General features: G+C 46.0%; 1 protein-coding gene, 1 long non-coding RNA gene and 1 other non-coding gene across 4 annotated transcripts in view; 2 read left to right on the top strand and 1 right to left on the bottom strand.

The window, feature by feature from the left end:
- The window catches only part of LOC135904588 (uncharacterized), a 348163-nt gene that overhangs the window by 52592 nt on the left and 270360 nt on the right, over positions 1-25211 (top strand). The gene's annotated exons all lie outside the window — the stretch shown is intronic.
- The window catches only part of LOC135904603 (uncharacterized), a 66957-nt gene continuing 46742 nt past the window's right edge, over positions 4997-25211 (bottom strand). Inside the window, exons 3-4 of the long non-coding RNA XR_010565169.2 lie at positions 12150-12306; positions 4997-5088 (exon numbers count right to left, since the gene is read on the bottom strand). This is a non-coding gene — a long non-coding RNA (uncharacterized lncRNA). The remainder of the gene's footprint in view (positions 5089-12149; positions 12307-25211) is intronic.
- TRNAT-CGU (transfer RNA threonine (anticodon CGU)) lies at positions 19317-19391 on the top strand. The gene has a single exon. It is a non-coding gene; the product is annotated as a tRNA-Thr (tRNA).

The raw sequence follows: 25211 nt of genomic DNA on the forward strand, positions 1-25211 counted from the left end.
CGTCCAAAGAAACATCGATTGTTTTGACGGTAAAACAGCACCTTTGCACGAATATTTTGCATTGAGCATTGTCCTGGGTAAACTGCTTGCAACAAAGCAAACATTTAGCGAGCGCCTTAAAGGCAGGTTGCTTTACAACTGGGGACTATTCAAATTCCAGACAACAGAGAGTCGTTCTGAGTCGCCGTGTTTTTTGGAAACATTGAGGTATTCACTATGATGCTGAATACGTAGATAAGAAGGAGAATGTTTTGGCCAAAACTTCGTGTTGTTTGCAATAGCTCAGCATGATGTTGGTTAGGCAACTTTTCAGATATCACACAATACTTTGTGTGCGTTTATAACAGAGTTTGTCTGTAACGCTCGGGGCATGCGAGTTAAGAAAATAACGAGAAAGAAATAGAAGGGGGGGGAGAGGGGGGATATTTTATATTTACGTCGATGAAGGAGAAACCTGTAATCCCCAAGCATATAAGCTTGTGGGATAACAAAACCATCTCTTTATCGCCCTTTCTTTTTCGAACCATACGTACGGACGACCTTTCTTTTTTGAACGATAAATGCAGACGTCATTTCTTTATCGGATGATAACGAAATGAAGTTGCCGGCTGGCTATACGTGCTGCCTTACTTTTGAAGGTTTCTTTTGTTAGCTTTTGTTTTTTTTAGGCCAGGAATTTTCCATCGCACTTGATCCACTCCGAAGACTTTCCCTCCGTCAGCCAAGTTGAGTGATTCTCCATCATCTTTGAGTAGAGCAGAATGAGTACCGGTTTGAAGCATGAACTATCGTGAGATTCACAGAAAGCTTTAGCTATAGCTATGTGCTTTTTGCTTGTTTTCATTTTTTCTCTTATACGCACTAATCCGGCGGTCATATAGCGGTGAACGGAACGTCGTATAAGACACAGACGTTGTAGCAATACGCGTGGAGAGTAAATTCTCTTCAAAAGTTCCTCCCTGTCGGGACGGGCACTTCGCCGGCACAGGCTGGCACTTTCTGACACTAAGTCGAAGCTGAGTTGGCAGCGCCGAACCGCTGAGACAAGAAGCGGGCAACACAGGAAATAAAGATTATTCAGGTTGCAAGTAAGAAATAGCAAGTGTCTGGGAGCGAAAAAAGAAAGAAAGAACGCAAGATCTCACGGAAACTGGGAAACCACGAAAATAGCAAAGAAAGGAACAAGAGAGGCATGGAAGGTAACGTTGATCACGGCAAGGAGTTCCTTTGGCGCGAGTTAAAGTCCACGCTGGAAGGCTTCGACTGATTCCCCGGCTCCTCTTCGGAAGAGCAGCAGAAGACGAAGCAGCGGCAGCAGCTTTTCCATGTACAGATACATACCCACAGAAAGATGCGCACGGCACTAGTACACACACGTATATACCGAAGTTATATTCTGCTGGCGAGACGAAGGAGTGATGCCTGCGCTGGGAAATTGGACCTGAGCTTGAAGGATTTTCGGGGAAAGGAAAAAAAGAACATGAACAAGAAGAGAGAGAGAGACCGCGATCGTATGCTTTCGGGACGTAAGTGTTTCGCTCTTTATTTCCCAACGGGAATAGGCGCGCGTGGGGATAACGACAGAAACAAGAAGGAAAACAGAGAGAAGTAAAAAAGAAACAAGAGGCTGTTTACTGCTCCCTCCTTCTTCCCGGAGCACGCAGGAAACGAAAGAAGGCCCTGTTGCAGCGCAGAGACAGATTCGAAAGGCCGGCTCTCTGCATCTCCACTAAGAGCGCCAAAGGAACTCGCCTTGGACGCACCGATAATAAGAGCGCGCCATTATCGCAATCTGTTCAGAGACGCAGTCTTCTTTGGCTGTTCGCTTGTTTGCGTCATCTGTTTCTCCGCCTAGGCGACCCATTTGTTTGCGTCGTCTTCCGAAACGAGACTTTTCGGAGCACCGTGCCACATATATGTATAGCGGCACGCCCAACCGGTAGCCGGGAAACGAACACTAAATGCAACGCAGAAAATACGGAAGGGAAGCCCCAGCCGTTGGAAGAAAAAGAAGAGTTCTTGCACACAACCCGCACCTAAAAAGAAGAAAGCGCATATGGGACCGTCTGTGCTTACGAGCGCTTGGTTGCTGTTATTTACTGCATTCCGGTACCGAGGCGTTCTTTCACTCGACACGTTCCTACGGCACACGCGCACCTTTTACGAGCATGTGCCCTGGGTTGGAACGCCGTGCAGGCGTATACGTGGGTGAGGTGCCTCAGGTAGGAAAATACAGCTACTATAACAGAACAATATTGTACCATATAAAGGTCGTGCGATCAATACCGAGTTCTATGCTTCAACGATTATTACAAATAATAAGCCTTTGGAGGTGCGTCGAATGTAGTGAACGAATGTGTAGTGTTTAGTGGCGCAAGGGCCAGGTATGGCCAAAGAGCGCCATGCCAGTGTTAATGAGTTCGCAGTGTAGTGATGAGTTCTATGAAGTTGATCTGGCGTGGCTGTAAAGGGGCCTGGAAATAGTCCCTGTAAATTGCGCAAAATATACGTGTAATAAGATCATGGCAATTACTAATGACTTGTATTGTGAGCATTAAAATTCATTGCGAAATAATGATGCGATATACAAGATACGTCAGATGCTAACATTGGCTAGAGCACTACGGCCTCACCAGAGCCCTTGAAGCACAAGGGCCTGAAGGCACGTGCTACGCAAAGCAACTATCACAGCGGCATCCTCTGGAAAGAGGACGCGCTACGAATTTAATGGGCTTATAACATGTAGGATAACATCATTCAAGAAAGCGAGGACTGCTTTGGTCTTAAAAATCGGTTCTTTGCCAAGGAACATAGCCGGATGAAGAGGAACACAGTAGCGGTATGCAAGAGGAAAATGTTTCTTCCTCTCTCTTTCGGCTTCCCGACACTCCAGGAAAATGTGAAAGACATTCAGCCTGTCACCACATTCACCACAGATTGGAGGCTCGTTACCAGTCAACAGAAAGTTATGAGTGCCAAATGTGTGTCCTATTCTGAGTCGAGTCAGTAGGACATCTGTTCTTCGTGTTTTCGTAGTTGGGGGCCAGAAACCTAACTTCGCGGCTTAATCAAGGAAAGCTTATTGCTTGTTTCAGCACCGCAAACGTTGCCAGTGGCTTCGCAGTTTGTTTCGCAGGCAAGCCTTCTTGTCTGTGGCGGGGGCAGCAGCAGAACGAATACCTTGCGATACTATTGATTTGGCGAATTCGTCGGCAAGCACATTGCCCACGATTCCTTTATGGCCAGAAACCCAGCATATTACTACACGTCTATGAGATAAATAAATGTTACACAAGAGTGAGTAAAGTTCAATAAATACATGATTTGTATTATTGTAAACGCATTAACGCGTTGACAAGACTTAACGTGTCTGCGAATTTTATTGCTCTCAAGTTTTAATTTCCGTATATGTTTTACCGCAGACAGTGCTGTATATATCTGCAGTGAAGATACTTGTTAGGGGGCTCAATACGTAAGATTTAGAAAAAGAAGGACCAACCGCAGCGTTAGATACGCCAGCGTGTGACTTTCACGCGTATGTGTAGAATTCGGAGCAAGAGTACTTCGATTGAAGTTCACGGAAATGCATTGCGATTTCGAGTTCAGGAGCGTGCTTTGTGACCTCTACAAATGATGCATCGCATTCTATCACGTGCCACTCCCAGAACGGTAATAGCTTAGCTGGAGGTATTACGCGATGTTTTAGAATTGGGACGTCCATTTCTTCGCTAAGTTCTCTCACACGCAGTGAGAAAAGTAGTGTCACAAAAAAGTGTCGCACGCCCCAAGTCGTTAACGGTTGTGGAACACGTATGTTCCTGATTAGAGTGCACTGTGAGAAAATGGGTGAAGCTGATGTATGCTCTCTGAAAATGAAGTGACCACTTATATGACTCTACATATAGACATTCGACGGGTTTTGTTCTGAATTCGCCAGTGTCCAGGCGGATACTCAGATGCTGGACAGGATCTGATATCTTTAGCGCGCTCGGGGTGACATCTTAGTCCAATCGCGATTGAATTAGGCTCCTTTAAAGATTCAATAAACCACTTCCTGTTGCTAACGCATGTTGTGTGGGATAGGATTTTCAGTAAGTTCACTGTTTTTAGACATTTTGGTTTAAGATATTTCATGTGTGGAATGAAAGTAAGCCTGGAGTCAAGTATACCACCTAGAAACTTGTGCTCTTTGTTGATAGGTGTTTGTTGTCCACACATTTCTACAACAGGATCTGGAAGCAGGCCTCTTTTTCTTGTAAAGAGAACACAAGAACTTTTGTGGGGGTTGATTTTAAATCCATTTTTGTCTGCCCACTTGGACACCTTGTTTAAGCCCTGCTGTACCTGTCTCTAACACACTGTAAGTTATGTAACCTATTTGTATGTCGTCTACGTAGACGGAATAAAAAATAGCCGGTGGTAATGATGTACGAAGTGTGTTCATCTTAACGACAAAGAGCGTGCAACTGAGTACACCTGTCTGGGGTACCCCAGTTTCCTATATGAATGTGCGCTACAGTGCATTACCCATTTTCATCCGGAATTTGCGATTGTATGAATAGCTTTGTATTATGTTTAACATATTGTCGCGGACGCACAGCGCCGACAGGTCCCGCAGGATTCCATAACGCCAGCTTGTATCGTACACCTTTTCCGTATCGAGAAACACGGATAAGAAGGATTGTGTATGTACGAAGGCATCACGAATGTTCGCTTCGATGCTCATGAGATGGTCGTTTGCAGATCGTCCTTCTATAAAACCGCACTGATATGGATCAATAATTTTGCTTGACTCAAGGAAGTGTAAAAGACGATGCTTTATTATTTTTTCAATAAGGTTGCACATAGAAATTGCGAGGGCGATTGGGCGGTAACTTGTAACCGATGTGGGGTCTTTGCCTTGTTTCAGAATCGGGATGACAAGGCCTTCTTTCCATGCAGTAGGAAGGTACCCGACAGTCCATATAGCATTGAAAACTGCGAGTAACGTTGTTTGAGTATCACTGGATAGGTGTTTAATCATGTCCTACATGATCCTGTCGGGTCCAGGTGCAGAGCTCTGACATGCAGTCAGGGAGGCTCTCAACTCTGCAATGTTAAAAGCCAGGTTATAGGATTCGTTCTGTCGGCATTTGCGGTCGATGGCCTTCCATTCTGCTATTTTTCTGTGCTATAGGAGTGCCTCGGAGTAATGATTAGAATTGGAAACGCGCTCAAAATGTTCGCCAAGAGCGTCAGCTTGGTCTTCCAAGCTGTTCACTTCGTCGTTCACTAGGGGCAACAAATTAATTTCTTGTACCTTTAGGCTCCTTAGCCCGTTCCATAATTTAGTCGCTTGAGTATGCGAATTTATACCTGAGAGAAACTTTTGCCAGCTTACCTTCTTTGCCTGTTGTTGCGTCATTCCGTCGGATTTAACATGTTAAAATTCTATTAGATTTTCCGTCGTAGGACATTCACGTAGCTTGCCCCAAGCTTTATTTTGTCTCCTTTGTGCCTCTCTGCAATCATTATTCCACCAGGGAACTCGTCCTTTGAATGAAGTGCCACTTGTTTGAGGAATGAACTGTTCAGCGGCGTCAATGATAAAAGCGGTAAAGAATAGTACAGCATGATCTATAGTAAAATAATTATAAGATCTCGTGATAAGTAGTTGAATTCCTTAAAAGCTTCCCAGTCAGCTGAAGCCAGTTTCCTGCGAGGGACATGCGTAGGGGAGCGATGTTGGATTACTAAGTTCAGCGTTACTGGGAAGTGGTCACTTCCGAATCGATTTTTGATAACACGTCATCCTAAATTAGGGCAGATAGAAGGGGAGCCCATCGACAGGTCTACTGACGAGTATGAATTATGGTGTGGATTATAATACCTTGGTTCCTTCTTATTGAAGAGGTGCGCACCGGAGTTCAACATGAAGTTTTCAATGACTCGGCCTCTCACGTCTCATCGTGAGTCTCCCCACATCGAGTTGTGAATGTTAACATCTCCCACGAATATGTAAGGCTCGGGAAGCTGATCAATGAGGCTATAAAACTCTGTTTTTTCAACATGACGGTTCGGGGGTGTATTAACGGGGGCTCCGAAATCTAAGTACACGGTTGTTTTCGCATTTCGCTCTCATCGAAATGCGGCCGCCGTGGCCGGGATTCGATCACGCGACCTCGTGCTTAGCAACCAAACACCATAGCCACTAAGCAATCACGGCGCGCAACCGGTGATTGCTCAGCATCAGCTGGGTAAGCCACGGCGGGTAAGCCGTGGTAATACTCAGCATCAGCTCAAACACCAAGGCCCCCACGGTTAGGCGCGGGGGGGTCCAGCCCTCGTGTGCACGGGTACGTGCAGTGTCTCAACTGCAAGGGTCCCCTGCAGTGTCCAGTGTCCTGCAAGGGTCCCCTTGCAGTGTCCTCTGCAATGGTCCAACGTAGTGATAGGGGAAGTGAGCTCTGTAGAGTCTAAGCAATGAACGGCTTCTTAATCGTAGTTGCGGTTCAAATGTTCCATTCGTGGCGCATGCGGACGTATGCCAACCTCCGCTTACTTCATAGCGCACCCAGTGCGACGAATAATATGTATTCAGAGACTGCGTTGTAGTTGTCTAAGCATGCGTAAGCGTATGCGCCCAAATTTCAGTTGACACGCTTCTAAATTTCAAGTTGTCCCACTCCCCAAAATTTCAAATTTGCCCACCCCAAAATTGCAAGTTGATCCGCTCCAAAATTTGAAGTTGGCCCTGCCACAAATTTGAGTTGGCCTACCCCCAAGGTTATGTTCGCTGCCGCCCTCAAAAAATTTAAGTTCTCCCGCCCCTAAATTTCAAATTGGCCCACCCCCAAAATTCAGCTGACCAATCCCTAAATTTCAAATTGGTCCAGACTCAAATGTCAGTTCGGCCACCCCTAAATTTCAAGTTGACCCAACCCCAAATTTCAAGTAGTCCCACTCCCCCATTTAGTTGGCACTCCCCACCTACAGGCTTTCCTTGCATTTGCTATGGCGCTCTGTGTATCTCTATAGGTATAAATCTGATCATGTGTATTTTCTCTGGTCAATCTTACTTTTTATTTTTGGTTTCAATTTCAATTGTTCCTCATAACTTATAAAGCTACCGATCATCTGCATTTACACCATAATAACGATTAAATGTATTAATTACGCAAATTACGCATTTTTGTGCAGATACAAGGCATTACACTTCTCACGTGACAGACAGACTTCGCTGGAGTAGTCGTCAAAAAATGCTTAAGCGTTAATATCTTCTCACACGAACAAACTGAAGTGCACTTTGAGCAAGTGTACTTCAGCGCGCTGAGTGTCATTTTGGGGGCGTGCTGCTACACTAAAAGTAAAAGTGTTCTTGCAAATTGGTGGCGACGGAAATTGGTGAGTTAGAAGGCAAAGCATACATTTGGTAATTTAACAATGCGTGCGCAAAAACACTGTTATTGTTAGAAACAGCATTTCCAGTAAACTTGAGTGCAAGTGAAGTAATTCATCGCAACCTCAATAATGTTAATCATCACGAGCCAAGACAAGGCAACAAGACTTGGCCAGTACGAGTCCAAACGACACGTTGCGTCAATCTGCGCGGCCATTACCCGGAGGGGCCGTAATCGGCTCGAGAGCCAGGACATTTTTTAATTTTTTTTACTGTTTTTCTTTTGCAGTGTGGCACAGTTTGTTACTTTGTAACGTTAGCAATTTAAAAACAAAATGTTATAAAAATTACTCCTGACTGCTTTCAGTATTACTTTATTTTGTAACTCATTGCTAACGAAGGTATACGCACTTCGCCGCCGCGGAGGGTGTTTGCCGAACACACTCGCTGACGAGCGCGCTATGCAATAAGTGTCACTAAGTGTCCGTGTGGCAGCCTGCAAATGACACTAGCGATGAAGTGCGCTCGTTCAAAGTGCACTCAAGTTTGCCCGTGTGACAGGGGTATGAGGAAGCTGGCTTTATTGATGGCCTCTGTAACGACTCTGCGCTCCGCTGTAGTAATATGCGGTCCCGAACATTATCAATAGCAACCCATAATTTGTTTTGAAGCGAATAAATGTGGCTTTAGACTTAAGAAGTACTGATGCAGTTCTAGTACAGCGCAGAAATTGTGTGCATGCAGGAAGAACTTATATGAATAGCCGATTAAAGCTATATGACGTAATGTAATAATGTGATAAATTCACATAACATGTCGTTTACCTGAATTCTGCTAAGTACTAGTGCCAGGCGAAATAAAATTTGTTCGAGTAACGGTGATCAGCAAGGCTGACGTCAAGAATAGTTCAAGTAATAGTTAAAAAGATATTCTGGGGTGTCACGTGCCAAAAGTAAACAATGAGAAGTTATGTTCTCGCGAAAATTGGTGCACATTTTATAAATAACAGACTCTAGTAACATTTTACGCTGAGTGCCATTATCGCGAAATAACTTGCATTAAACAATAATTGAACCAGTTTTGTTGGTGTTAGAAGCATAACGTACTTATGTACGGTTAGCTTCCACCTGACGTAATTTGTCTTTTCGTCCGCTTTCATATACATTTAAGTTAAGGAGAACAGTTATCTCTGCCTATACTTTCGCTTCTTTCATTGTCTCTTGGCTTCATGCAACGTTCTCAGCAAACAAGCTCTCCGGGGTTCTTATTTTGAGAAAAGAAACAAGAAATGCGTTACGTAAGTGCCCTAAGCAATCGGTCATGAGAGTGCAGATCATCGTGTAATCATGCCGATTGCTGTTTTCAGTAGTAGGCATCCGAACACCGGCGAATAAAAAAACGAAGAATAAAAACGTACTTACGTAACCGAAATATTACTTGTAATACAGGCCCAAATCCGTGCCGTACAACTCGGCACTCAATTCCGCGAACCTACTGTACATGAAACCAAGAGTAACTACTACGAAAACTACTGTACACGAAACCTACTGTTTGCACCTGCCAATTAATTTACTCATCCGGCATTGGGCATGAGCGGGTGTTCAGTGCCCGCAAATCCAGTGCATCGGATTTATATTAGACGCATCGACGCTGAGCTCAATAATAATGGCACTTGTTCGGTCGCTAGGCATTCACCCTCGAGCTCCATATAGAACAAATTTGGAAGGCTCAAAACCCTATCGGACGCAGTCTGCCATTAGTGCTCTTCTGGCAACATTTCTATGCCGTAAGACGGCGTGCGGTCGATATAGCGGAGGACGTTCGCGATGTCGCATTAAATAGAGAAAAGGAGTAGTGGGTCGTCGTTAAACCCGGACCTCCTCGAAATGGCGAACACGCTAAACGATTCCATGTGCAGCGCTGAAGCGGCACGCCCTGCAACTTCTACGCTTTTATACACCCTACAAAGTAGGAGAAGTTGCATGCAATCGCAGTCTTGCTCAACGCAGCAGTTTGCCGCGCAAATCATAAGCTATGGCGGAGAATTGGGATGGATCGTTTAAGCAAAACCATCGGTTTTGCAATTCGACTGTTTTGTAACCGTGCTGTAGCGATATTCTGGCTCCACGCTTCCCGCAAACGCTACAGATTAAGTGAGGCCGTCACCGTGGACAGTGCCTTTGAGGAGTGAAGCCCTCGCTTTTCGTAGAGCTATATCCAAACGTTCAGTTATTAATAAGCCTTGCTCGTGGAATGGCGGCGCACGCATTTCCCTTATTCTGGCTCTCCGCGAGAAGTAGCGGGGATATGGCCTTTGACAAAATCAATAGGCCGCTTTTGGAGCGGGAACACCTCGCTTGAGCACCCCTGGCTGGAGAGCTTTAGAAAGAAATGTCAAGGGGTTCACAGGAGTGCAGCGTGACCTTGTGATGACGCAGTTGCTGCTTTTCTTATGTTCCTTTCTTTGTGAGTGCATTTGTGTCGAATGGGGCCTGGCGCAGCGCATATAAAGATAGCAATGGTCGACGAGTCACGCTGCACGAAATAATTCATACTCGCATACTCTTTTCTTTTTTTCTCCAATGCCTGCTTGAACAGTGTCTGCTACAGGGGCTCAAGGGACTTGCAAATACCAGCTGTCATCGTAGGTGACGAAATCAGCTGTGCCCTGGCGCAAATCTCACGACGTGGAACAACGTAGAATCTTCCTATCTCCCAACGTAGAACCAATCTTCCCCTATCGCGTAGTGAAGTCCGCCTGATCCTGAGACAGATTTCTTGTCGCCTCAGTATACTACCTGGTTTGACCACCAAACTAAAAACTCGGAGTTATACTCTATAGACCCATGTATAAACTTATCAATGCCGGAAACTCTAACAGAAAACAGTAAATTCGAAATATTGGTACACCGACTACGTCTTGGTACTGCATTTACGAAACACTTCTTGTACAGAATAAAACGTGTCTCTAGTCCGCAGTGTTCTTGTGGCCACCCAGACCAAGATGTGCATCATCTTCTTCTCGAATGCACGAAATACGATACAGAAAGAACGGTACTGCAAGCTAATTTGTGTATATTAGACAGAAGACCATTCACTCTTAAAAAGATGCTTGGCCCATGGCCAACTGCGGGCCTTCAAAAAAGAGCACTTCTTGCTCTGAAAAAGTTTTTAGAGGACACCAACATTTTGGGAAAATATTAGGTACCCGATGATTCGAATACGCTAAATGAGTTACATAAATGTTGTGGGTGATTCATAAGTGGTTTATGTGGTGACCGCAACTTTTACGCAATATGTATGATTCTGTTCTGTACTTGCAGTGTATTACATGTGTTGTGTGTTTTGGCTGTTCGAAACATCTGACTTTATATATGTGTACGTGGACTGAACTAATGCACAGAACTTTGCGACTCATGTACTGTTGGATCGTATATTTTTTATTCATCCAGTGTTCTACTGAGTGTTATATTTTGTCGCTATTCTCCCTTTTTACGCAAATTTGTTTCGTTTTCCAAGTGACAAGGCGTAGCCGGTGCCACCATAAATGCGCCAACCTCTCCTAACATTCACTTCAATAAAAAAAAAAAATGTAGGGCACAAAGGGGTGAACAGGAATTATCGCGATCCCTGTAACATAAGAATAATGTTAACGCGCTTCTTAAAGAAGCTTTTCAGTTAGTTTGGACAGCTTTAAACTTGCGCTATATGAGAGATACCGTAGCGTATGCTTAGGAAGCACTTCTGACCACTTTGTCAGTTATTTTCTTTTTTCTTTCTTTCAGCGAAACCTCATATCCACAGACATTTGACTTCTAACAACTCTTTTGCGAAAACTGTTCCCGTGAAGTGAACAAAGGACTGCATCTTTAGTAACACAATGTTATAACCACTGAGGCGTATACAGCGTAGGTCGCTTTTCAGTTGCAAAATTCTAAAATTTCCTAACATTGTGACAACTTACGCAACGCTCATAAGAGTACATTACGTAAAAGAGGTGACGATAGTTTAAGGTCGAAGTTCAGTACGTACACCTGTACCAAGACTACGACTCAGTCGATGTGCAATAAGCCGTTGGATAAGGAAGTAGCTTGTTCATGAGTTGCGGTCAATCCATCTCGTATATCAGATGCATCCTAGCATACAGAGCGCGACAATGCATGTAGACTTATATAGAGCAAGGTCTATCACGCATAAAACCTCTTGGGAGCACTTCGTTTCGTAGTGCATTTGCATAAATCACTGCAGAGATGCGTCAACCAAACGCGCCCACCTCGTTTTCCTCCCTATATAAATTGCGTAAAACCACCCCTCAAGCTTTCGCGCTTCGGGTGTTTAGAACGCACAATCGGCCCTTTATACAAATTTAAAAGTTATAGGTGTGTCAAATAATAAGAATAAAGAACGACGTCTCCACATTACATTTATATTGGTTTACTTCTATGGACATTACGTTTGAATCTCAGTGTGTCACCTCGCTTGCTCACTTTGCTTCCACGGTATATCCACTATGTAACGAAGCTGATCGGAAGCAAAGCAAATGTACACGTCGCGCTTGCCACGTGAAGAGGCCAGGTTGGGGTCCCCTGAATCACCTTCATATATTCTTGCTGAGCTCGAACTTCCAGACCAGCGGAACGATATGCTAACTTAATTTTTGAGGTGTTTGCAGAGCGTGCTTTTTCATGCGCGTAAAACTCAACGTCGAAGGCTCCCTGCTGACGTCACATAAAAAAAAGAACAGGAAGTAAACAACGGAAAAGAATGTTACCTTTCTGCTGTGCGCTCTTAGCAAACGGTGCCGATGTTTATTTTAGAAGTGTCACCTGTTTCGTTTGCATTTCAAATTCGCAAGGCCGTGCCGTTAAGGATGTTCCGTTGAAGAGAGCGCCGGTGGGCGCATGCGAGACATTCAGGCAATGTCGTACCTGTGAGGTAGAAAAATAAAAAGGAAACGAAAGCTCGGGTGAAACAGTGGCCCCAGAATTCTACATACTGCAAACAAGCCATTTACTTTTGGCCCAGTGCTCACGGAGAAGGAAAACTTGCTGGTCGAGCGAATTTTGTTCCAAGGATTGCGAGAAATGCACCGATAGTTTTGTCAATTCTCTTCTATTGGCTTAACATTCACTTCGACAAATAATCACATTTTTCTTTCTTTCTTTCGTTTTTGTACCCTCGTCCATCGGGCGATCCAAATGACAGCGCAAACATGATTTCCTTCGGACAGGGGCACGAACTCGAAAAGCCATGCATGCGAAAGAATGCACCGAAAAAACAGCGGCTAGCCACTGGTGATGGCGAATGCAGGTCACGCTTGCAATGCGTTTTAACGAAATCATGCATGGAGCTTACGTTGCTCGCTTATGCGCCAGAATAGCAGGCAAGGAAAGACAATTTGTTGCTTCAAGATGCCGAGCCGTTTATGCTTCCACTGTTCTTCGACGCACTGAGAAAACGCCGAACATTTTTTTGTTTGCTATCAAATTTATGCTTGTGAACGTCTCGTAACTGCTGCGTAGCAGCTTTATATTCTTGAAAGTGGTCATTCGTCCTACGAATCATCACGGTGGACAACGTGTTCCACAAGAAGCGCAGCTACATCAGACGTTTAGTCGGCGTCACAATGTATCCATATCGGCTTACGTATAGCACATGCCACCACAATGTAGTACAATAATAAATAGCTTGAACGAGCTTCCTGTATTACGCGATTGTTATCGTTGCTACTATTACTTAATATTTGCCAAGAGATGTAAAGGCCTAATAGATTTTTCTTCTGCTTCAACGCGAGATAAAAGAAAGACACACACACGCTCAGTGAAGAATAAGGCCTAGAAATTTATATATATATATATATATATATATATATATATATATATATATGTGTGTGTGTGTGTGTGTGTGTGTGTGTGTGTGTGTGTGTGTGTGTGTGTGTGTGTGTGCGTGCGTGCGTGCGTGCGTGTGCGTGTGTGTGTGTGTGCGTGTGTGTGTGTGTGTGTGTGTGTGTGTGTGTGTGTGTGTGTGTGTGTGTGTGTGTGTGTGTGTGTGTGTGTGTGTGTGTGTGTGTGTGTGTGTGTTGAAGTTGAAGATTTTATGGGAACAGCTCGCAAATCTTCACTTAACGATCACAATATGATGACAAGTTTCTCGTGCAAGGACTCTCTGCGTGTTTTGCCGAATAGTCATGAAAAGCGAGGGTATACAGGGCTTGTGGCGCCCATGCTCTTGAGCCTAGTCGCTGTAGCGACGGCCCTCAAATATTCACAAAACACAAGCGTGTAAAAACGCACACAGTTGAGCTATAGTTGGTGCGGCTTTTCGCGCTGTTTGCTAAGATGCGTCGCGCCGAGAACTTGGGATCAGTGTGAAGCTACAAGAGGCGCGCTGAGGAAGGTGTGTGGAACCGCACAGGCACTCAGATTAGTATTGCCTGTAGCTTGGCGTTGCCTGCAACGCTTCGCCGACTTTGCAGAGAAGCAGTCTATGCCCTCCAGGGCTTCACCACACGTACGTATAGAACACCTTCGTTCCTCTAAGAGTCGCACTGGATCTTTTCTTTTTCAATGTTTTTTTTATTATTTTTTACCTTTTCCTCTTCACGTACCTTTTCCCGGCACTGTCTAAATCCCCCCAGCTCGTCGAGCAGGCTGTCTCCAGGGTAAATCCCAGCCGTGGGTCTTTCTGAAATTAGATCTTGCTTATGTCCGCTCACTCTTTGCTTCTTTTCTAGGCCAACCCCCGCCTGATTTCCCCTGCCTTCTGCCGAACCGTACTTACTTGCTCCCCTGTTACTTCCTCGCCATGCTTGCCTCATGAGAGCGCCGCAGTGCTCGCAATACTCGGCGTTTTGTCTCTCGTGCGTCTCGAACTTCCCTGGAAATCATTATTTTCACAAAGAGCCAGCCGGTGTTTTTTACCATTTGCTTTTCTTACTGCGCCCACTCCTCATATAATCGGAACTTCCTGGGCATATTACTGGAGCGCACTCATAGGCTCTCCTGCCACTGCGAATCAAAACTGTAATCAATGTGAAAAGAACGCGGTTCCTCTGAGGAAAACGGAGAAGAGCTATCAGGTCGCTCTGACTGAATTAACGGGGCACTCCGGACAGCATCGAATAACAACAACGTATACCGTGACCATTAAAGGCGAGTGCAAGCGAAGAACACACTCTTATTCTTTTTATACATATCTTTGCTCGTTTTGTCCCCGCAAACTGTGTTTTCGTCTCCCATGCAACATCATCGGGGGCATTAGTGGTGCTGTAAGCACGGGGCCTGTTTTTCTGCATTTCAAAAGCAAATAACGCCGCCCATGGCTGCCTAAGAAAGAGCTCCTTCTTACGGTTGAGTAAACCGGAAGTTGTTATGGAAGTTGGGCTTGTTAGTATTTCTCGGAGAACAGTAATTCGTGTTTCTTTGTTGTGGTGCGTATGTGTACACTTGTCTGTTCTTTTACTGAGAACGTGGCTCTTCTCTTGAAGGGTGCGTCAAGTTCAGCACAAATAAAAACACGCTCAATTTTTTTGATATACAATGTCTTGTGTTTGCTTTTGCCCTCGTTTTCAGTTCCAGCCTTTGCTGCTCAACGTGACGGTGAAATTCTCAATCGGAATGTTCTTCGTTATGAATATGGCGTTGCTGTGAAGGTGAAAGAGAACGCGATTTAATAAGAGGACGCGCCGCGCGCATTCGAAATTAGAAGCAATTAAAATACCATACCCTTCTTCGAGGAAAGGCATGCCTGGGCGCGGGGAGGGTTATTTTCTACCGTAAGCGATAGAAGCAAACATGTTTTAGGAGCGAGAGAGAGAGAAAGACGTTTATTAATCGGACTATATATATATATATATATATATATATATATATATATATATATATATATATATATATATATATATATATATATATATATATATATATATAGAGAGAGAGAGAGAGAGAGAGAGAATACTTTGCGAGCTAACCACCTTTGTATCACCGTATATAACGAACAGAATGAATTACAAACAGATGTAGGGGCGTCAACCCCGAACGAACGTGGAAAACTAATGAATAAATAAGGCCGAGAGACAGATTATAGGATTGAAGGTCCGAAACTGCAGAGTGGGCTGTGAAGAACGCTGTTTAAGAAGCTCCGGTTTACTTTTGTCTAACTGCAGGGTTCTTTAACGTGCTCCCAAAGCAAAGTACCACGAGCGTTTCTGCATTCCGCCACCATCAAAATGCAGCTACCGCGGCTGGGGATTGAACCTGCGACACCATGCTCAGCAGCACAAGGCCATAGCCACTGAGACACTGCGGCGAATAATAAAGAAAGAAAGAAAGAAAGAAGGAAAGAAAGGAAGAAGGAAAGGAGCGATCAAGCTCTGTACTGGGTCGTCAACACAGCTACTATTTCCACTTTGTGCTCAGTATGTTTACTTTTGTCGATACACTTTATTGTGTTTCTCTGTCTTCGAAATGTTGCCTGTGCTGACTCAGTTGCTATACGGAGAGGGAAAGCGTTCGGGAAAGGGACGCCGACGCGGTCGGCGGACAAAGTGCGAGGCGAAATGGTCGCACGGAGTGCTCGGTGTTTCAGCGTCGCCGCACAAAGATTTCTATGTGGGCAAATGGGAGAGGAGGAAAGATGGAGGATGGGAAGGAGAGAGACCATGCGGGTTTTGTTTTTCGGCCACGGGATTACTGTCGGTATCGACCCTGGGAAGAAACTTTAGCTCTTCATTATTTAGTTTTGTTTCGCTACCACACGGTCCGGGCCCATTGATCTTTCCCTCTATGATGGGCTTCTGCCAGAGAAGCACGCCGTTGAAACGCGAAGAGCTTGGAAAGAGGACACGATTGGAAGCGTGGAAGCAAATAAATAAGAAATCGCGATGCTTTGTGTGTGTCTCTTCTCGCCGTTCTTAGATTCTTTAAGGGCTGTTTGTTTCGATGCACCGAGATTGCCACCGCAGGGTGAGAGTGTTCTAGTAGCTGAAACAGATGCACAACGCAACTAACATTGCCGCTCTTGCTGTTCATTGCTTCCCAATTCCCCCCCCCCCCCACCCCCCGCCCTCCTGCTTTCCCCCCTTTCTTGTTCATGTCTCATTTCTCTCTCTCTCTCAGAGCTATCCGACAATGTGGATATTTCTGCTGGTGTATAAGAATGTTCCCGGTAAATCTGACAAGTCTTCAGATGCTTTGAAAACAGAAGCAGAAAATCACGACAATATGACTGTTTGGATACATTGCGCAGAGGTTTGTGTCTGTATAACGGTGTCTTCACGATGAGACCCACATAGACATTCAAATCGTTGAGCTTTAGTGAGAACATTACTATAGCGTCTACTCTTACGCCGATAAATTGTGTTACTAAATAACGCGTTAGTAAATAAGCAAAATCAAGTTCCTTATTCCCTTATTTTGCATTGTTTATTTGCAGGTGAGTGCAACTTTACCAATCAAAGTGCCATCTCCGCAACGCCAAGGTACCGTTTCGAGACTGCCTCTTACTTTCCTAACAATTTCTTCCCGGAGGTATAAAAAAAATACGAAACCGATTATATTATGTGAATGTACAGAAAATGCATTCTTTCCTGAAATAACAGTTTTTGAGAAACACAGTACCAACGTCTGAAAAAATGTGACGTCCAGAGTTTAATAAGGGAAACTAACGGGATGGATCGCTCCATACGAATGACACAAAAGATACAAGTCCACGTGGCGGACTCATTGTCTCTTCACCAACCTTTATGTTTAGAAATTATCGCGTTACAGAAAACAATAAGATACGAGACTGTTATAAGTTGCTTCTGCTAAAACCCAGCTCTACTTTCAAAATCAGCACACTTGAATGAAGGGACCTTTCTGAGTGGTGTCGCTGTTGAGACACGCGTTTGCCTTGACAATTCCTCTGTTCCTGCATAAAAGGAAAAATGGAAATGTCCTAAATCTTAAAATAGTCAATGATTCCCCACTGCCTACCTCTGTGTAGACGAAGACTTCTTTTTTTATGTGCCTAGGCATTGTTCGCAAGAGGCAGCCTTTGTTTGAGAATCCAGAGAGCTGAGCAGCCGGGGTAGTTTTCGCTAAATTTTGACGGCAGTCGGCGCGAAACAACCGTAGAAGGCAGCGATGAGATTTGGCCGTTCCTCCCATTTCCCACGGAACCGGCGTTACCTAGGCGCAGTAGCTCCGCGCGAGGCCCGACTCTTCTATTTTGTGGACGTGATCGAGGGACACTGCCCTCCTCCCTCCGGTCCTCCCGCGCCTCCCAGCGCGACCCCGAGCCCGTTTCTGTTTACCGAGGCGCTCGAAAAAGCAAACAGTCACGAGCGCCGAGCCGCCTAGCGACCGCACCAGAGGCGAACGTATAGGCGCAGTCCACGCCTCAATGACCCAGCGGGGCGTCGTTTACGAGTGAGTATAACGCTATAAGAACAGGCTTCCATCGGGTATAAGGCCGACTGGCCGCTGGCGTGAGACGAGTCAGTCCCTTTGTCTCAAAGACGGCGCCTTCTTCGAACGCCCCATTTTGCGCTTCGTTTCTTTTTTTGTTTTCTTTTTCTCTTTCTTTTTTTCTTTTTTTACAATGGGAAAGTCGGGGGGCAAAGCTCCGCGACAGGTATACGCGACCTGCAGTGTGCGTTCTCCGCTATGGTCACCGCTATGACCGCCTTTGGAGAGCGCCGCATATCTCAATTTTGATGCTCTCCTATGCAGAAATATGTGGGAATGTATTCACTAACAACCGTAGGACGTGCTTCCTACGTCTAGTTAGCGATGTGTTTGCTAAGTTGAGGGTACTTATTCATAAGTATTTATTGAATTCTGTGTTACGATAGCCATTACAGTGCGTCTCTTCTGCGAGTCTACCAAGCCCAATGAACCGTTCGTAGACATGCATTTCCGGAATTATTTGCAGTTCCGGCCCTTACGCTGCTCTTTGGTATCTTTGGTATAAGAGAGAGAAGAAAGAGAGGGGTTATAGAGACGCGCACGGACAGTACTTGAGTCAGAGCCGCTCGTGCAAACCAGGCGTTCTCAGAAAGCACAAAAGTGCCTTCACTGCCAACTGAGCTGATGATCGGCGGGGGCGGTGCTCTAGTACTGTGTGTTCACTAAGAAGACGATCCTCTAGTTTCCTCAATGTGTCGGACAAAGATTGTCTTCGTGCTTGAAATTGAGGACAGTGGCACAATAAGTAGTCAATGTTCTTTTTTGTATCCGCAAACATCACATGCAGGACTATCAGCCATTCAAATTAGTCCTGAATAAGCTTTCGTGAAGGCAACTCCCAGCTACAACCGACACAGAAGAGACTCTTCGCGTCGGTGCAGTCCGGCCGGAGGTCCGTGCTACTGCCTAGAACGCGTTGAAAATCACTTCGTACGTTACGTTATTGTATGCTCCTTTAACATTCAGAAACAGGGCAGCAGATAATCTCACAGACCTTGGCGGCGGACGTGGAGCGTCCTTCGCGCCGCAGGCGTCACGAGAACGTGATCTTTTTGGGTGAAGGCAGCTGGTCAATAAACCCACATATGCTACCTGCAGGCATCAATGTTGCCGGATTCGAGACCCTCGTTATGTAATCAATGAGAAGAAAGGGGGTTAACCGAGGGGCCCGATTTTTATTAGTCATATCTTAAGAAGCCAACAAACACCGACACCAAGGACAACATAGGGGAAATTACTTGTGCTTGATAAACGAAATAAACGATAAAAAATGGAAATTAAAGTGGATGAAGAAACAACTTGCCGCAGGTGGGAACCGAACTCACATCCTTCGCATTTTGGCTTCACCCAAAAAGATCACGTTCGCGTTACGCCTGCGGCGCAAAGGACTTTCCACGTCCGCCGCCAAGGTCTGTGAGTGGTGGCGCTGGCTAACACTCCCAGGTTTCTACTAGGACACATCAATACCCAAGAAAGTGGATGGGAAAACAGCGATGCGGTAGCTCAATTGGTAGAGCATCGCACGCGTAATGCGAAGGACGTGGGTTCGGTTCCCACCTGTGGCAAGTTGTTTTTTCATCCACTTTAATTTCCATTAATTTATCGTTTATTTCGTTTATCAAGCTCAAGTAATTTCCCCTATGTTGTCCTTGGTGTCAGTGTTTGTTTGCTTCTTATGATATGACGAATAAAAATCGGGCCCCTCGGTTAACCCCCTTTCTTCTCGTTGACGTCAACTACCAGGACATCCTTGCGCGAGTTCATTCTCACGTCTTTAATCTCATTTTTTTGCGATTTTCTCGAGCAACGAAGAAAGGACCTGCCTATTTAGGAGATGCAAATTGGTCGCCGGGACTACGGGCATGAAGAGCACAGTGTGCGGCCAGCGCTGCTGTGCACTCTTCATGGTAGAAGCACTCACCGACGAAGATGCCTGCAGTAGTCTTCTTTTTGCTGATCTACCCATCACTACTTTGAAGTCATCGTCCGAGGAGTCGTAGCTGTCCGAGCATAACTCGTGGTCTACACATTTTCCTACGTTATAAGAACAGCTTGCAATTTGCACGGTCTACGCATATAGAAATGCTTTCCACGGGCCTAATGCGCTTCGCTGAAATGCACGAGTATTGGTGAATGAGAAGCCTTAGGCAAATACCCGGCAATTTAAGAGTGCGATATCATCCAAAAATCGCGCTAAAACCTCGCTTGCCAGTACTGAACAGTGCTCCCAGGGCTTGGCAAACGGGCACGGCGGTCTCTGCCGAAGCACAGGCGCACTTCCGTTAAATGCCGGAACGGTCGATGCGAGATTACGAGCGTCGTTCTCTATTTTCGAGTGCCGCCGGTCATTCCCGCCCGATTACTAATGCAGAGCGTTTCGAGGAGCGAGCAAGCGTCTCACTAAACCCAGCCCCTCTCGCTCGTCCGCTCGGCGCGTTCGATGGCCTCTTTTAAAAAAAGTACTGGAAGACAAGAAAAAGGAGCGAGACGACGCGACGCTATACAGAGCCAAGCAACGTACGGTGGGGGGAAGGCCTTCGAGAAGAACCGCGAGCTCTGCGTCGCAGAGTGCCGGCGGCTGGCGCCCGTGGCGACGGTTATTTCGGTTCGCTTCGCGGAGTCCGTGCGCTCCGCGAGGGCACCGGGATTTGGCCTGCATCCCTGGCCAGAGCTCGCCCGCCAATGATTCATGGGGGATTTGTCGCGGCAACGGCGACGGAGGGGAGGAAGAATGCGTGCTAGCGGGGCTGTCCTTCTCATGCAGCTTAAACGCGACGAAAAAAACCCTGCGCGCCGCACAACCACCATTTTCGCACTTCACCCAGCATTATTTCCGCCCACCTACGTGGACTATGACACAAAGGGGGGGGGGGGGGACGGAACGGTGCGCGTGTTTTTTGAGCTGCAGTAACGCCCCTTATACGCAAAGTTGCCACTGCTTCTATAATTGGATAAAAAAAATTCGCATTTCCACCGGAAAGGCGAAGCGCCGATTGCGATAGCAAATTGGTAGATAGCTGTACGCAGTAACGATAGCACTTTTATTGACCGTATAAACTTCTAAACATTCGCTTACTAAGTTAACAATGATAGAATATGTAAGCATGATTCAACGAGGACGTAGAAAGAAACAGATACACGGAGACAGCGCTGTCCTTGTGTGTCTGCTTCTTCCTGCGTCCTTGTTCAGTCGCGCTTACACATTCCATCACGGATTCTAACCAACTAGCCCACCAAATTGTTCTAACTAAATTAACTAGCACGGTGCCACGCGCGCACAGGTAAACATGAACACACACTGCTCGATGACAGCGGGAACTGTCTGTGAAAACGCTGGAGTTAGGAATCGCGGCAGCAGCTGCGAACCAATTGACCTCCGTGCATCTGTCGCTTCAACGCGTACGAAACGTCGAAAGCACAGCGCATATGACGCTACCGGCACTACGTGCACTCTGGAAACATCGCATATCGCTTTGAAGATGAGGGCCGCGGGGGCGCGCACTTTAGCCACGTCGCAGACCGCTTTCAAGACACAAGGGCACTGGCAACACGTCCTTACGGCGTCCGCACCCGCCGTGGTTGCTCAGTGGCTATGGTGTTGGGCTGCTGAGCACGAGGTCGCGGGATCGAATCCCGGCCACGGCGGCCGCATTTCGATGGGGGCGAAATGCGAAAACACCCGTGTGCTTAGATTTAGGTGCACGTTAAAGAACCCCAGGTGGTCAAAATTTCCGGAGTCCTCCACTACGGCGTGCCTCATAATCAGAAAGTGGTTTTGGCACGTAAAACCCCAAATATTATTATTATTATTACGGCGTCCGCCAACGGCGTCCGCGATCCGCGTGGCCAACGCCGTAGAAGACGCCGCTGTTGTCTCCAGGGTACGGAGCGGCGGGCGAGGGGGACATCGAGTCACCGTAGCAGCCACCGGAGGAGAACACCCCTCCTTCCTCGCCTCGCCCCCCTGCCTCGCGCGCCACAGGAGAGGGCACGCATGTGGGCCGCGTTCCTCGCTTGCGCAAGCGAGATTCTCCCATATGGGCTGCAGAACTGAGCGTATTTTCCCTCTCCCAAATCACGAAGAAGAAGCGAGATTGAACTGTGTTAGTCGGCTCACCCTCACAATCTTTCACCCATACGGAACCTCACGGCGACGGCAACGGCAGAAATGCGCCTGGTGTGCGCATATAAACGCTATCGCAATAAAAGCAACATGGCAGAACTTGACGGTGTCCCGCTATCCCGTCTTCGTCTCCGTTTATATTTATTTATAGTGATTAGTCTGATGACACTACACAGGTTGTCCCAACTATCACGCACAAAGATTTAAAAATATACAAATGTCACGTAGCTGGACACAACCAACGTAATGTTGTTTGCCGTCGCTCGCCGCGCGACTGTCCGCTCGAGGCACCTTGCGTGTATTCGCACACTTCTTTCAGGTTCGGAAATAGACTTTTATGTAGCATGTAAAGAGCAACAGAAGGCTGTATCGGGAGCTTTTCACGTTGCTCTACAATTTTCTCATTGACACTTTTCTTCTAATTGTAATGTTTGAGAAGTCGATTATTTAATTAATTAACACGCATTATGTTAGTGGGCGGAAGGCAAAAATTTATCTGAGTATCTCTAAGCGACGGCAAACATTATTTTGGTTCGGTCCAGCTACATGGCTTTTGCGTATTTTGAAATCTTGGTGCATGATAGTTGGGACACTCTGTATATAGATATATAACTTCAGTGAAGAAAATTTCAACGTACGTTGTTTTTGCACGATATATCTGTAACGTTTCGCCAGTTCCACTGACCAATACGCTCGAAATACATTGTGCAAGAACAACGTACGTCGCACTACATACGCATATATATATATATATATATATATATATATATATATATATATATATATATATATATATATATATATATATATATATATATATATATATATATATATATATATATATATATACTTTCAACAGACACATTATCCTGTGCTTACTTCTCCTGAAGCTAACCCTTTCTTTTCTTTTATCATCCTCCAACAGCATCGTCACCTTCCCCCACGTTATCTATATTCTCTCAGCGCCGAGGAGAAAGTTAAAGTACCCTAGGCCGGTCTCTCTGCCTTACCCTGAAAGTATCATCGTTTGCGTTGTTTCACAGCAACTGGACATAAGAAGTGTCGACAAGGATCACGGAAGGCATTTATGTTACCTCGCCCCAAGTCTCTGTCTTGCATTTCTCGAAGATGCTGGGTATTATTGTGAGTAGCGTCAGTAGTAAGACATCTGTTCGTTAGCAGTTACAATTAATGCGACAGTCTACTTATCGTTGTAACTCTGGCGGAACGAGTACCGTCAAAACCCAGTAAATGATGAAACAGAACATCGACATCAACCCCTCTGAAGACATCACAACTCAGTGCTCTTCCGTGACCACAGCTGTGTGTTTCGTGAGACAAAGATGACCGCCGCGGCTCTAAGTTACTGATTGTCACCTCAGCGCATCGTCTATAATATTAGAAGGACGCACCGCAGTATGGAGCTTCATCTTGTTGCGCGCTACAGGCATAACCGCGGTCCTTTTGACTCAGGTCCCAAGTCCATCCTGAACACTCAGTAATTTTAGTCACAGTTCAATCAAGGCACAGTCAATTCTTTGCGTGTGCATGTTTCGCTGCCTGCTGCGCTGAAAGGACCCGTGTAGTGACGAGGTGAATTCACCTAGCCTCCTACAGTCCGGCCCGAAGAGGGAGCACACGAACAACATTGTCGATGGCTACTGGGCAGCCTGCTGAAACTAAAACAGCAGATAGCATTATGAAAACGATGTATTTTGATCAATAACTGAGTCTGCGACGGCAGCTGACACATCCGATTGGCATTGTCCATCGAGGCGAGCTTGCTGATGTTGTGAGTTAAGCTGCGGGACGCCGGAGAACACACAGTGGATACCGTGCTGGAACTGGACGCACCGTTCTCCGGCCGAACGAATTCCTTGCGCGCCCTCATGGCCCGCTTGTTTGCACATTCTTGCGTTCCCTTTTCGCTTGCCGCTCGCTTTCACTGTGGCACCGCGTCGCGGAAAATGAACGACGGACCGGACCCCGCAGCTTCGACCAACGCTTTCGTTCCGCCGGAAAAACCTCGCCGAAGGCACGCATGGGTCCAGCTGTTATTTGCGCGAGCAAGTGGGGTCGAAGCGACAAAAGAAAAAAAGAATGAATCTTGCGTGTTTGCCCGTTTCCCCGGAGGCCCACGCTTTACGAGGTGGGTCGCCGCTTCCCTCTGTCCACATATCCCGCTGAGCAACACAGATGGGTGCGGGATACCGATGGGAATGGGCACAGAAGCGGTGCGGGGCTCGGGCGCAAGAGGGACGATGGAGGGGTTGAACTCGGAATTTTGTATAAAATTGTTTGGTCACTCCTCTATTACTATACGTTATGTTTGTACCGACAGGCACGAAATGCCAATGTCGTGAGCCACAGTTAACGATGAAGGTAGCGGCCTTCCTTGACGCGTATGTACAATTTTGCCAGAAATGAAGCTCTATAATATTACAGCTATAGCTAGTAAAATCTCACTCAAGGTCAGCTGGACCACCTTGGTCCTATTCCTTTTGATGTTCTCCCGTGCCCGCCGCTCGAACCCCAGAACGCACTGCCAAGTTCTGTAAAAAGTAAAACCCCGTTTATAAAAGAAACAAGCTATCAGCGCACCGTCAGGATACGAACTGCGTATACCCACAGCTTGCGAATCGAAGATTCTACGCCTCAGCCACTCCGTCGATGCCGCGGCAACAACTGCGCCCAGGCAATACCGTGCCTGGCCTCTTGAGGGTTTGTTCAAAACAATTGGCTGACCCCACGCTATGTTGCCTATCCAAACCAACGATGAAGTGAAAAAAATGTGAACAATGTAAGCGGAAAGGAGCGAAAAAATGTGTAATAAAGAGGAGTAAAAAACAGTCCACCACCGAGGAGCGCCACCTACACAAACTACACCGCGCGAAATAGCTCGGGACTAATGTTGCGCATAATATTGGCCCAGTTATCGCGTGATAGCTTCGCATTATGAGCAAAACAGCGACTTGTATATATACGAGAAGAAGGGGGCTTTACCGTGGGGGGCTCAATTTTTTTAGTCGGATCATAAGAAGCCAACATAAAACCAACAAAAACATATGGGAAATTGTTTGTAGTTACTAATTGAATTAAATAAGTGATAAATTAATGGAAATAAAAGTGGATGAAAAAACTTGCCGAAAAGCTTCAGAATAAGCACATTCAACGCGCATAGAGAAGAGCGGATGATTGAATTTCACCACACTCACCAGCTCATTATGGACGTACGTGATGAGGGCAAATCTAATCTCGCAAA

This window comes from Dermacentor albipictus, chromosome 4 (genome assembly GCF_038994185.2).
Source record: "Dermacentor albipictus isolate Rhodes 1998 colony chromosome 4, USDA_Dalb.pri_finalv2, whole genome shotgun sequence".
Lineage (NCBI taxonomy): Eukaryota > Metazoa > Arthropoda > Arachnida > Ixodida > Ixodidae > Dermacentor > Dermacentor albipictus.